At 38.1% G+C, this 15467-nt stretch overlaps 1 pseudogene; it reads left to right on the top strand.

Annotated features, from left to right (window-relative positions):
* The window catches only part of LOC127635027 (dihydropyrimidine dehydrogenase [NADP(+)]-like), a 304510-nt pseudogene that overhangs the window by 71226 nt on the left and 217817 nt on the right, over positions 1-15467 (top strand).

Below are 15467 nucleotides of genomic sequence, written 5' to 3' on the forward strand. Positions count from 1 at the left end.
AATTACATCTGTTCCGGGGCGTTTGGTGTATAATCACACTGAAATGAGTCTGCGACATGACTTAAATTGTGGAAGTTAACAAGGTTAGCTACATTTCACCAATTTCATGCTGCACAAATCACTCCACAGACCTTCACAATGAATATCCATAAACCTTTTGCCCCAAAACAAGTGCCTGTGAATAAATGTAGGCAATCACATCATTAATCGGTTGAGAGGAATGGGAAACTGGCAGAACCTCTTGTTATGCTCTCCAAACTAAAGGAAACAATAGAAGGTAGCTTAACCGTTCCTCTGCTGTGGCACACCTGGTGTGATCAATTTTCTTTTGATGGAAAAAAATAGGAGCCAAGTCTCTGGCAGCATGCAGTTTAGTTTGGACACTTTGCGGATGTTTTTCTGGTTCAGTAAGCTTGCAGTTGGCTCCAAAATCCACTTGTTCACCTATTTCTTTCTCTTGACAAGAAGGCATTACTTTGGAGTGCAGTTCTCTGATGAACCAACAGTCAGTGTTTCCTGTACCACTATATTTTAGCTGAGTGAGCTATGTGACCAGAGAGAAGGACTGTATATATCAATACATTGAAATAATATATTGACAATGAATAATAATAAAACAATATATTAATAATAATTATTAAATGTTATAAATCATAATTATTATTAATGAAAAATAATAATGTATTATATTTATAATACATCTATATTTAATCATTTATATTTATGAATGACTTTTACATCATTATTATTATGTATTATTATTATTACTATTAATAATACTAATACAGTTATTATATATTTAATAATAATTGTATTATTATTATTATTATTATTATGTAATAATAACAATTAGTGTTTAGCAAGTTGTTAGGCCCAATTTTGGGGTTGGAGTTATCGGTGCATGCCCCCTGATGCAAAATCCTGAAGGAAATAATGAACGACTGCTCAGGAGAGACACTGTAAGCAAGCATCGGTTTAATAAGCCAGAAAGATCTTAAACGTCCTTTTTATGCTTCCGCTGTTGACTTGAAGATCCACTAAGAAACTCAGCCCCCAGGTGGCGAGGGGGACAGCGCGAATGCATCTCGTCCCCAGCTGTGGAGGTGATCTCAAAGGTCACAGTGAAGGTTAGGGGTACGGTGTCCATTTGCAGTGATCTTGAAGTGGCTAATGAATGCTCAGTCATGCCCCCTGCCTCGCTTCCCACAGCGCTCCATATTATTCAAAGCGCTCGTTCCGTCTCTCCGGTGTCTGATCCAACTGAGAAGCTGCATCCACACTGTCAGGGCACTGAGGGATGGCCACCCGCTCCCTAAATACAAGCTTATGACTCACACACGGATGTAACGGCAGTCATCTGTCTGCACTCTGATTTGCTCTGATTGTCCACCGAGCTGTGCGCCGGGCATCGTTAACCCCTCTGTCTCTCCGGAGAGAGTGATGAACTTGGCTGGGGGTAAACATTGCCCTTAAAGCATCTCCACACCCATCCAATAGATATATTGGATTCCAAATGGCCCAGACCTTGGGAGGACTTTGTGTGACCTTTGTCAATGCACCGTTGTGAAGAGCGGTTTTATATTCAATGCCCTCGAGCGCTGGGTTTAAGGCTGTAGATTCACCTTCAAAGTGACATCAGGGCCTTTTCAAATTCTCTTTTATTTTTATGGATTGCTAAATGTGGAAAAACTCTTGCTCATACACCTACCTATTATTATTCTACCGTTTGTGCTACAGACATGAATGTATCCTCAAATTGAGCAGCTTGTTGAGGAGAGATATACTGTAACTTTTCTAAGCAATCAGACATTTAATTTTTTCAATTTTTTACATTGTTTGTTTGGTGGGCAATGAAAAGGCAAAAACAAAAATGAAAACAGAATGTTAGTCTCCATCACTTTTCACTTTTATTGCATATTTGTTTCCATACAATGAAACTAAATGGTGACTGACGCTAACATTCTGCCTAATATATTTAGTTGTGTTTCGTGAAAGAAAGACAGATTTGAAACTACCTGAAAGTCATATAGATTTGTAAAAGACCTAAAGTTGCATAAATGATGACATAAATTTAATTTTCAGGTGAACTATTCTTTTATTTAAGTATATAATTTAAAATAGGCACTGACTGGGGGCTTGGGTAGCCTAGCGAGTATTGACGCTGACTACCACCCCTTGAGTCGCAAGTTTGAATCCAGGGTGTGCTGAGTGACTCCAGTCAGGTCTCCTAAGCAACCAAATTGGCCCAGTTGCTAGGGAGGGTAGAGCCACATGGTGTAACCTCCTTGTGGTCGCAATTGGTGGTTCTCGCTCTCAATGGGACATGTGGTAAATTGAGCGTTGTGCGCGGAGAATAGCATGAGCCTCCACATGCTGTGAGTCTCTGCGGTGTCATGCACAGTGAGCCACGTAATAAGATGCGCAGATTGACTGTCTCAACTGAGACTTGTCCTCCGCCACCCGGATTGAGGTGAGTAACCACGCCACCACGAGGACCTAGTAAGTAGTGGGAATTGGGCATGCCAAATTGGGGATAAAAGGGGATAAAATTAGATTTTTATTTTTTTTAAATAGCCACTGACTGTGCATATCTCTGTAAAATAGCTATGTATCACTGCAAACCAATACTGCATTGGTCAAGATGTTATTAACACAGCAAGCTATATACACAGTGATTTGTATGGTGTCAGATAGCTTGTCATTTTTAATAAATACAAACTATAGTTTGTATAGAGTTGGAGCAAAGGCCAGCTTTAAATTGGTTAAAAACACAAGTGTCAAAGCAATTAAGTTGACAGATGAATCCGTGCAGTGGGCATGTATGTTTAACCTCACCCGTCCACTTCGACAGATCCTAAATTTTCCTGATGTATAAGTTGCCATGGTAACCGTGCATTTGATTCCATTTAACTTTTAATACTTCAAAAGGGTAAAAGGGATTTTTGGCTGATGGTTCCGCAAACAGAATTTTGTATACAGTTTAGAAGGGTTGGATTTGGAGACATGCACTCTCTGCTGTGGTGTCAAATGCATTGTTGGAAGAGAAAACAGAAATAAGCTGCAGTCCCTAAATGTTTGCTAATGAAAAATGAATGCATTTAACAAAGATTGTATTCGTAATAAAAAAACATTGCCTATCAAACGTTTTCCTGGGGGACTTTGAGGGGAAACGAATGTGGGTGCGTCTTCTGCCGGATGTCATTCTATAGCATTCCCTAGCTCCGGCTGCACTTATTTTAGACCCTGTTTACAACTGGTTAAATGGTGCGTTTTGGATGATCCGATAGCGAATGGTCAGCTCTAATCATAGTTGTAAATGGGGTGCAAAATGTTTCATGATTGGATCACAAAAAACACATAGAGTGATTGTTAAAATACCTCTTACCAGTCAATCACCTGCCGAACAAATGTTTACATTTACATGTGGATTTAAAAGGAAATAACCTCCGATCGGACAACTTGAATAAGAGATTGCATGCCAAAAGATGAGATCTTAAGGGCTCCTCCTCAGTGTCTCAGCCTGATTTCAACATGTAGGATGACAAGATGACAAGCACACATATCTGAAACTGAACTAACACAGGTAGGCTTCTCCACTAAAAACAACATATAATTCTGCTCGAAATGTTGCGTTTGTGCTTAGATTAAATCTCAACTGCATCTGGGAAAAACAGCATGCCGGTTTTGTTTGCACTTTCTTTGTCTTGTATTACTTTTTTGCAGTTTATAATTGTTCAGTTACACACTAATGTAGTGATTGATGTATACGTCCTCATGAAATCAGACACACTCTCTTCAAAATCCCAACACCGCAACGAAAGGATGAATGGACGCGTGCCATAACAACAACTGTGTTTACTTGATAATGGAAGAAACACCCACATTTCACTCAAAGCATCATGGGATGTAGAAAAAAGGTGGATACTGTACTAGGAAAGAAATGTAATACTGTTACGTTCACAAACTAATTATGCTTATTACATAGCCCTATGGAAAACTCTATTATGATTGATCAATGGCACCATCTAGTGGTCTGGAATCTCTTAGTAACAACCGCACATCCAAGTATCAGACTGCTCATCTGGGTATTGCGAGTCATCATTCCTGCTTTTTGGATCTCTGCACATAGGCTATTTAAATAATTTCAGATCATATCAATGTTTCATGTCCATTTATTTTTTTGTTTATTTATTTATTCGGCAAGTAGTCTTGTAATTATAATGCATAATGAGGAGTCAGCTGTTATTATTTACAAAAATAAACACAAACAGAACTTTGATGCAAACTGCAGATGGATTTCAACTGTTCGGTGCTTTATTACATAATGTTAACACTTTAATAATGTAATTTTAAGTCAGCTGGTTGCTATCAAAAATAAACTCCTTTAGGATGTTCGTCTTCGTTCATCTTTAAAATTCACAGTCTTAAATTTGTAATAAGTATAATTATAGATTAATAAAAAAAAAGTCATACTTAATAGAGTTAACATGAAACCAATGCCAGTAAAGTTGCCAAATTATTGATATAAATTTCGATAAAGCAGCAAAATCAAATTTAGGAAATCAAATGAAAATAATGGTTTATAGCCTGCAGAGAGCATATTCAGCTCTGGAAAAAATAAGAGACCACTACAAAATTATCAGTTTCTCTGGATTTACTATTTATAGGTATACTGTTACTGACAATATATCTCCCAAATTCCAAATACAAATATTGTCATTTGGAGCATTTATTTGCAGAAAATGACAACTGGTCAAAATAACAAAAAAGATGCAGTGTTTTCATACCTCGGATAATGCAAAGAAACAGGTTCATATAAATGTTCTGCCCGATTCCAGCCTCACTGAAACTCCAGCAGATCATCACCGATACTCCACCAAATTTCACAGTGGGTGCGAGACACTGTGGCTTGAAGGCCTCTCCAGGTCTCCATCTAACCATTAGATGACCAGGTGGAGGATCGGTGATGATCAGGGGGTGCTTCAATCGGGCAGATTTGTCTTTATAAAGGACACATGAATCAAGCCACATACAAGGTTGTCCTGGAAGAAAACTTGCTTGCTTCTGCTCTGACAATGTTCCCCAACTCTGAGGATTATTTTTTCCAGCAGGTCAATGCTTCATGCCACACAGACAGGTCAATCAATGTGTGGATGGAGGACCACCGGATCAAGACCCTATCATAGCCAGCCAAATCTCCAGACCTGAACCCCTTTGAAAACCTCTGGAATGTGATCAAGAGGAATATGGATGGCCACAAGCCATCAAACAAAGCCGAGCTGCTTGAATTTTTGCACCAGGAGTGGCATAAAGTCACCAAACAGCAATGTGAAAGACTGGCGGAGAGTATGCAGAGACGCATGAAAGCTGTGGTTGAAAATCAGGGTTATTCCACCAAATACTGATTTCTCTACTCTTCCATAGTTAAAACATTAGTATTGTGGTGTTTAAAAATGAATATGAACCTGTTTTCTTTGCATTATTTGAGGTCTGAAAACACTGCACCTTTTTTTATTTTGACCAGTTGTCATGTTCTGCAAATAAATGCTCTGACAAAATTTTTAGAAATGTCAGTACTTTATAGAATAAAGCCATAATGTTAATTTTACTCAAACACATACCTATAAATAGTAAATCCAGAGAAACTGATAATTTTACAATGATCTCTTATTTTTTTTCCCAGAGCTGTGTCGTCACAGAAATCAGAGAGTGTATATAAACTGAAAGTGCCTGCCACCAGACTCGGACATGTTTTGTGCTATTTTTATCTGAGTGGGCTTTTTGTAGTTAGATTACCTACAGTTAGATTAGCAATGTCACATCTAGAGTGTGGTCGACACCTTGCAATGAAAATGACAGCTTTGAGTGATGTGTCAATCAAATACATATGATCCTTCAAGCTGAGATCTGTGCATATCCAATCCTAGCACACACACACAGAGAGCAGTGCAGGTCTCTCACTCTTCATATATCTGTGTGCTGTGTTTGCAGCTGTTGGATATCCCCCTGATCCTGGGCAGACCCACACTGGCTGCTTTTGACAGGTCTGACGGTTGCTGTCCTAACCCTCGGTGCACAGAGTAATCTCGCCTCACCTGGTGTTCTCTCTCCACCTGTCCCCAGTCGAGCTACAACACTGACATCATTAAACTTGCATCCAGATGCCCGAGCAGACCGGCACAGCTGTGTCTATCAGACAGACAGACAGATTGAACTCTGCATAGATGTGTGTTCAGTCCAGTCTGTACCATAGATGGGAGGTAACACTATAAATCAGCACTAGAACACAATTCAGCCAAGCTGCAAGGAACATCTTAAACTATCCTAAGGTGGTTTTAGCAGGCTTAAACTGGTCTATCTGATCTTCCAGCCTTGCAAAGCTGGTATTCAGTTGGTCTTGATGGTCTTCCAACCTGACCATCTTGTAAGTGCCCAGGTCTCGTAGACCAGCTAATCAACTCGTTTAGATTAGGTTAGTTGTTTTTGTGACTAGTGATGACTTCATTCTTTTGACTTGTGGCTTGATGGTTTTATTTCAGTTTTTTTTATTTTTTATTACCCTTTTAGAATAATACTTAAACTTAAATAAAACTTAAAGTGCAAAAATTAGTGTTGCATATAAAAATACACAATTAAAACGAATACGTTATATTTTATATAAACATTATGTAAAAGTTTATAAATATATAAATTAATTTACACCTTTAATTAAAAAAATATACAAGACACATGCACATAATTGCAATATATTAGACCTTGACTTTGCAGTTTGCTTAATCAGTGTAGTTAAAATTTGTAAAAATAAGTAATAGCAAATGATTAAAATGAAATCAGGCCTTTTGCTTTTTATTTTATAGGATAGGAGAGAGAGGACAGGAAATGATAGGTTGAAGAGGGAGCATTCGGATCGGTCAAAAACTGGATTTGAACTAAAGTTGGACATACTGTGTTGGCAGCGTTGGGGAGTAACAGAATACATGTAACCGGATTACGTATTTAAAATACAAAATATAAGTAACTGTATTCCACTACAGTTACAATTTAAATCATTGGTAATTAGAATACAGTTACATCAACAACAAAAACATTGATTTCTGCAGAGATTACTTTGCATTTTATTGTCATTTGTTTAATTTCATATTTAGTCCTTTCAGATGGAAAATATTTATACATATAAATGATGTGATCCAAAGTACATTTGAACAGCGTTGAAACACTTTCTTATGATGTGTCACATTCTTACGAGCAGACAGAAAAGTAAGTTTGTAGTTGAAGAAATATAAATAAACCTTGTGTAAATTGTCAGCTTTACGCTAAGCTAAAATGCTATTTCTAGCCATTTTACATGCACATGTTACCAGACACAATCATATTTTTTTAATAAAACAAATTCACGTTGTATCACAATTTCTTTTTTCTAGGAAGACCTTCCGTCTAGGAAGAAAAATCATATTCTTGATGATAATTGTTTTTATTGTTTTCCTGTAAAAATATCGATTTATTTCAGAGAATATATTTTTAACATGTGTATTTTGTCTGACTGTACTGGCAGAGGTTTTATAGTCAAAACAAGTGAAAAAAATCTACCAGTGCTGAAGAAGTAATCCAAAGTATTTAGAATATGTTACTGACCTTGAGTAATCTAACAGAATACATTATGAATTACATTTTACAGCTGGTATTCTATAATCAGTAGTGGAATACATTTCAAAAGTAACCCTCCCTTCACTGCATTCATCTGGGTCTGTTTGAGTCCTTATCCCTATTTTATAAACAGTCCCTGACCAAAAGAACAGTTTCCCAAAACCCCAAGAATATGAGCAAAATTATTACTTTCTCCAAGAAAAAGTGAAGAGTTGAATTTGTGTCGAATTCATAAAGGTAACCAATCATTAAAATTGCAAATCCTGGGAGGCCTGGCTTTTATTGAATTGTACTTTTTCCATTGCGAGCTCATTTTAGTTCCGATTTAATGAAAACAATGAATTAGGAGATTAGCTACCTGCGCATGATAAAGCCCAAATGCACTCATCATGGAAAAACATTCCGATGCTAGATTATTACTCATGTAAAATGATAAGGTGGGGAGGAGAGGGCGAGAGAATGAACTCCTTTCATTTTAACTTACAGGATCATTATTTTATATATTTTGTAAGGGTTGTAAAAAAACAGAAAGGACAGAAAGGGAAAGCTTGTGCATGCATTTGATTACATTACAGCACAGAAAAGCCTGAACACTGTATCTAATGCACTGCACTGCTAGGCACTCTTTTCTTGAACGCCTCTCTCATAGCCCAGTTGAATTGCTGTGACCTAGAGCAATTCTTGAACAAATAAGATTGCCTTTGTGTGTGCATTATTTTCTGTTGACATTTGCTAAGCACTTGGGCTGCTGGCCAGGGGAGACAGATGAGGGTCTAAAATGTGTCTGGATGTGCCGTGTCTTTAATGTTACCTTGGGAGGAGAAAAAGACAATGGTATTCCTGTCCTCAGACATAGTGTGGAGCCCTGGTGTGTCAGAGCAGGGAATAGGTTATTTTATTCTCACTTTCTCTTATTTTAACCTCTCTTTTTACCCTCCCCCGAGCTACAGTTTTTGAAAAGAGAGATAATGAACTGAAGGTGCCCTCTCAAAGATTCTCATTTTGATAGGGTGGGTCTCATCTTTATGAATATGTTTATACATTTCGACCTGTCGAGGACAGATATTTTGTTGGCCACATGCTTCAATTAAATTTTTTTTATCTCAACATTATAACGGAACAGCATTTTCCCCCTGAAGTCCATTTATAAAATGTGTCAAAGTTTCATAGAGCAAAATAGTCTTTATTTAGTGCTACATAACCATTTCCTCCCTTTCACATACCCTTAGAAATAAACAAGATGTTTTTACTATTATATTTTTATATGTAAGTGACTTCTGTTCTGTTAGGTCTCATCTTTATGGATATGTTTATACATTTCGATCTGTCGAGATATGGCTGTTTTCTGGGCCTCATGTCTCGACTGCTTGTTTTTATGTTAATGTTATTAGCTTAACAAAAAAAAAAATCTTTTATAATATTTGTCAAGGTTTCTTGCACCAAAACAGTTGTAATTAGATTTACATGGTCATTTTCCTGTCCTTGACCCTTTAGAATTATTATTATTATAATTTTTTGCTTCTATACCTTTAAGACTTCTATACTGTAAGTAAATAACATCTTTCTCCTGAAGTCTACTTATAACATTATTCAAGGTTTATAACACCAAAAACATTGTCCACCCTCACTCTGATCCTTTGAATTAAAGTAGTTTTTTGTTTCAGTAGGCTAAATGTAAGCCTACATGTAATGTTATATTTGTAAATGACCCCCCAACAACCATTTTCCTGGTGCCCCCCAGAAACTTGAGCGCGCTAATTGTTAAGACAGCAGTGTACCATAGTGGGATAGATATTCCATCCGGCAAACATTATACATTAATTAGACATTGTATTTTAATTCTTTAGTGCATACCATGAAACCTTTGGTGACTGCGGTCCATTTTTATTAGATACATTATACATTACATACTCAGTGCACACGCTGCAGCTGATCTGGGGAAAATTTAGCTAGAAGACGCGTTTGCAGCTCACATCTGTGCTGTTCAGAATAAATCTGCAAAAAAACAATCAGTAATTCTGAATTTTTTTTTTTTAAACAATTCTACCTTATTTTGTGGTCATTATGAGAGAAGGATTCTAAAAGTATTCTAGCTAAATTTTATAAAGTGCAAAAAACAAGTGCTAGAAAAGGTAACGGGGGCTGAATACAGCTCACCTCATAGAGTCTTGGACTTTGGACTCAGAAGGCTGCCTTTCGAGACCAGCCAAGCTCGCAAGCTGACACGTGAGCTGAAAGTGTCATAGAAGTGATACGAAATTAAATGGTTGCTTCAGAAAATTAGCTTTTTATGTCGCACTTGCTTTTAAAACACTATCAGTTAGGTTTAGGAATTGGATAAGGGTGAGGATATCTGTTTCCTTAACCTCTCATGTGCTTTTAGAACCCTATTGGTTAGGTTTAGGCTAAAGTTTTAAGTAAGGGAAGTATGTTTAAGTAATTGAAACCTCCATCTTTAATTAATCTTAAAAACTTTGTCTAATTGCATAATTTTACTCGCTTTTAGCGCCCCCCGCTGGACATTTATTTGGGAAACTACATCCAAACGTGTAAAACGGCACGTAATTTTAGTTTTCAAAAATGTGGCCATGGTCATGTAGTTGACATGAGATCAGGTTGAGATTAGGGCATGTTACACAACCTGTCCATATTGCCGTTTGCCTTATTTGCCCAACTTCTACCTTATTTGTGCCTAAATTCCATAGAGTTTGATTGGACACGCAGAGACGCCAATAACAGCAGATATGGGAAGCGTTTTTCAGTTCTCTTTTATAAGTTTGCAAAATAAGTTTGCTTCTCGAACTTATGCACGATTATATTGTTAGTTGCATAGTATTATTAAAATGCATAATATTTACGCTAAGCATAGTTTTTCCCTTCTATACGTGATCCTGTCAGAGCAGACCAGTTGAGAACGAACACATTAAAATGTCGGTACACAGTGCATTTTACTCTTTCATTTAAAAAAAGAAAGAAAAACCCAGTTTTCCATAATATAGCCCCTTTGATACACTCTTAATAATATATTAATAGAACATAAACTGAATATGAACCACTGCACCATTTCATGTTTTACATTCATATTTTGAAAGATACACATAGCCATGATCATAACAGATGATGTATCACTGATTTGGAAGAGTGCTTTTTCCTTTACACTGAGCAAAGAGTAGAGAGAGTGAGAGAGAGAGAGATTTATTTGTGTGGCTTTATGTCTTCCTGAGGCTGCTCTGTGTCCCCTCTCTGTATTAATCATCTCCTTGCAGATCAGACTCCTGATAGGCCCACTATCCTTAGAGATCAGGCTTCATCTTACCGACGAGTGCATGCATGTGTGTGTGAGCCTCATCTGAGCCCCGTCAAAGCCCACTCCAGACCCTCTCCCAGGCAGCGACCCCTGCAATATACCTAATCCTTTAGGCTAAGGATAATATATGATCAAATAAAGAAATCGGGTCAAAACAAATGTCACATTATGATCCGTCACCCTGGTTTATAAGAGAGGGGATGGCGGCTCTGTGTGGTCCTATGTGGCATCAGTACCTGGCTGCTGCACTACAGTAATTACCCCACTGTCACCAAGGTAAGTAGTATTAATGGCACTCATGTGCACTCTAGTCCGTGCGGAGCTTAGAGAATTGTGAGATGTGATTATTATGGGCGTCCTGCTGTGTGCATGTATCTGAATGTGCAGGTGTTCCTTGAGTGTTTGTTGTGCTTGTATGTATGTGTGTGTTTTAGTAAAGTCTTTCTAGCAAGTCAGTCAACTGTCGGTCATCATAGAAACACTCTCGGGAGGCTGTATCCAGTTATGCTGTGCAGCTCTTATCAACTTTGTAAAAGATTTGGTCAAGATTAAGATCAAAGAACATATTTCAAATCGGCAATAAAATGTAACAATAGAGAGTTGATTGAGAGGTGATGTCTGTATCTAAATGGTAAATTGTCTGGACTTATATAGTGCCTTTTTTATCCTTAGCGGTTACCAAAGCACTTTACACTGTGTCCCATTCACCCATTCACACACACACTCATAGACCAATGATGGCAGAGCTGCCATGCAAGGCGCTAGCATGCCATTGGGAGAAACTTGGGGTTCAGTGTCTTGCCCAAGGACACTTCGGCATGTGGAGTGATGTGGACCGGGAATGGAACCGGCAACCCTGAGAGTAGTGGCCGAACCACTCTAGCGTCTGAGCCACAGACGCCCCATATCTAAAAGTTGATTGGCTTTTATAATGATAAGGCGGGACTTCCTTTCTACATAGTTGACAGTTGGGTGTTCAGAGCTCCATGGTTGAGCATTCCAATTTCTCCCATTCATTTGTATAAAAATGGCCCATCTCAATAATCTCTGGTTTTGGTGGCCATGTGTGTGCTACAGGGCTGACCAGTATGAAGGTGTATTCCCCGTTATGGTTGAAATGTGTCAACTGGTAGATATCGTGCTATACTTTTATATTCTGGGATATAGTGGTTCCAAAAATAATTTAGACACTTACTCTGCACTTAAAAACTTTGAATATCTTTAGATTATACAGCAAAATATTTAACCAAGTGCCACTTATTTTAAAGAAAGATAGCACAAGCACAATTATCAACAAAAACATTTCAACAAGATTTTTGTACTAAATCAAGAAAATAGTTGTCAAACGTTAAAGGCACATGTCAGTAATTAATGTGATGTGCAATTTTGGTTAATCTACTCAAACACATTTGTGATCTCTAAGAATATTCACATTCATTTACATTCAATTCACATTGACACCAAGTGGTAAAAAGTAATGATGATGATAATAATAAAGCCAAGAAAAGGATGACTATAATTGTGCGGCTATTAATAGGTAGGGGACTGTTATTTACACATGAGAGCGAGTTGTTTTTCCAAAGAGGAGTTTGTTGTTTAAAGTTGCTGCAAAATGTGGCACTAATATGGAATCACCGATGTGCCGTGAGAAGTGCTTGCATAACAGCTATTTTAAAATGGCTTTGAATGTGGCTGATCCAATCTGAATTTAGAGCCAGGACAATTTGTTGTATGATAGCATATTAGTTTTTAAAACGCCATGTCAAGGTAATTATAGTCCACCTTTAAATAATTTCGAGAAGATTGCATTCTGTTCCATTCAGTTGCACCCTTTCTAGCTGTTTTTGTACACGAGAACGTTTCTTATGTAAACACCCCCTAAGAAACATGTCCGACCATGGTCTGGTGAATACAAACCCAGACTGCACTTCTTGAAGACCGTTGAGTTGACTATTTGTTCAAGAAACCCACCAACTAGTTGATTTTGGAAATAAATAATTTTGCACATTCATAATGCTGTTAACATGATATAAAATGACTTGTACCTTGATATAAGATTTGGTAATACCGCCCACCCTCAGCACAAACTGTTTGTCCATGTTTTTTTCCTGTTTGCATGTCTCCTTTCATCCCTTTGCTTGCTCCATTATTTTCTTTATACACCCCCCATTCCTCTCTGCTCATTGTAAAGGAAAAAGCACTCTTCCGAATTACTGATACATCATGTGAAGTCAATAGTGTGGTGAATTTTTAAACAGCTGTGTGTTTGTAAAATGTGAAATAATGACTTGAGAGGTACAGTAGCAGCCCCCCTCTTTTTCCCAGCAGGCCCAGTCGACTGCCTCCTGTCACACGCCATTCACATCCAGGGGCCAAACATACCACATCCATTCTGATTGGGCATGAATATTTAATTGGGCGTCTCCAAATTATCCTATTTGTCATTCAAAACCGGTGTGTCATCAGTATGGCATCTTTGAGATGTAGTTGCTGGGAGAAAATTCCTCGGGCACAAAAGCTTGGGATTGATTTCCTCTGGGTGCCCCAGAGTGTTTGTAATTGGATGAAATGTGCCGTTCCAATGGGGCAAGAACACAGAACTTCAAATATATCTGCTTTGAGTGTATATTCTTACTGTAAATAGATTTGTATTGCATTCTGGGTTTCAAACTTAGTTTTTCCTTTGTCTCATTTTTCTACAGATGTTTTAAGTGTGCAGATGCACCATGACAGAAAAGCTGCCGACAAATTTAAACATAAATTCCTATATTAGAAATATCGCAAACAATGTATGCTACATCTTCATTATTGTGTCCATCAAATCCTGCCCTACATTTTTTTCTTCTTGTATATCCTCTTTCACTCAAAATGTCATTACATTACAGAAGTTGGAGAGATGGGTGGTACTTCTAAGGGCAGCCACAGCAGCATGAATTTGGGATCCATGTTTTAGTGTTTTTAACTTTGTATTAGCCAAGAAATGCACAGATAAATTAAATCTTTGAAAGATGAAATGTATAATCCGAGAGCCAAAACATGTGGATGAAGCATACTCTGATAGATTTTGGATGGATTCTAGGAAACGCGGCCTTCTATTTCATAGTGGATTGGATGGTGGCTACTTCTGGAAACTTTTACGTAATTGTCACTGTTCCTCTGCTGTCAATGGCACAACTTGGATATATTAACAATACTCACTTCTTCGGAAACCTAAGCAAATTTGCTTCACCCCTGGCCTTTGAAGTTAAGACAATGTTACAGCTAAATGGAATACTATGTTTCAGATCTAGCCTGAGGCATAAGAAATCTGGAAAAAATTGTATTTGTCCAATAAATAAAATTGTTGGTAATCGCACAACCCTCTATGGAACCATAACAGGCACTGAACCACGGTTGTCTGGGCAAAGACTGTCTATATCTGCAGGTTGCTACCATTTTAAAAACTTAGTTTGTATAAGCACAATTCAACATAAACCAAAGGAATCTCTGCCTGGTTTTCTCCTTTCTAATGTGCGTTGCTATGCCACAAATGCGAAGAGATATACAGAATATTAGTGAAGAATCATTCAGCTGTTATCGCCATGTCAGAGACTTGGCTAAATGCGGACATTCCAGAATCTATTGTAACTTTTCCTGGATATACCTTACAAAGCGTGATCAGAGGGCAGCGGTAGAGGAGTCGCCGCTATTTATGTTTGAAAAAATATCACACAAAAACGACTGACTCACTTGGAAGAAGACGAGTATGAAGTCTTATAGGTTAGGTTGCGCCCTAACTGCCTTCCTTGTGAGTAAAGTTGCATTATTGCTGCTGTGCTGTATATTCCACCGCACTCCTCAGCATCGGCACAACCAGACACATTAATTAAACAATATCTTGAACGTTGCCTTGGCAACATTGAATGCAGTGACCAGCATGCTGCAATTGTCATCCTTGTGGACATGAATAGATACAAGTCTGAAACCATCTGTATCAGACATGGACTGAAACAAGTTTTGAAAGGAGCAACAAGAAAACCAGTCAGCTTGATTCAATTCTTACCAACATTCCTTCCATGTATGAGTCAACTGTGCATCTGCCTCCTGTTGGCACCTCTGACCAGCAAACCATCATGTGGAATCCTGGTAAATGCCCATTCAAGCACGTTACATCACTTGTAGGAAACGTACATCTGAGGCAAAGAGGTAACTGGGACTTCTTATGAACACTACTGACTACTGAGGTCAGTGCCTTCACTACCATTATTGGGTATATTTAAGATAAAGCTGTCCCACTAAAGAGACTCTCAATTACTAACAATGACAATCTTTGGATGACTGTACAAATTAAAGATTTTATATTGAGAGACAACATGCTGTTGCAACAGGGGTGTGGCCGAGCGTTCGCCCGGAGAGAGAGAAAGTGGTAAGGGTGCATACACTTGAGAGCTATAATGTCTAACAACTGTTTCCGATTGCAGTAAGTACTGGGAAGAGCGATAAAATGGGACCACGCCAGAGACGATGGACAGAGAGC

This window comes from Xyrauchen texanus, chromosome 42 (assembly GCF_025860055.1).
Source record: "Xyrauchen texanus isolate HMW12.3.18 chromosome 42, RBS_HiC_50CHRs, whole genome shotgun sequence".
Lineage (NCBI taxonomy): Eukaryota > Metazoa > Chordata > Actinopteri > Cypriniformes > Catostomidae > Xyrauchen > Xyrauchen texanus.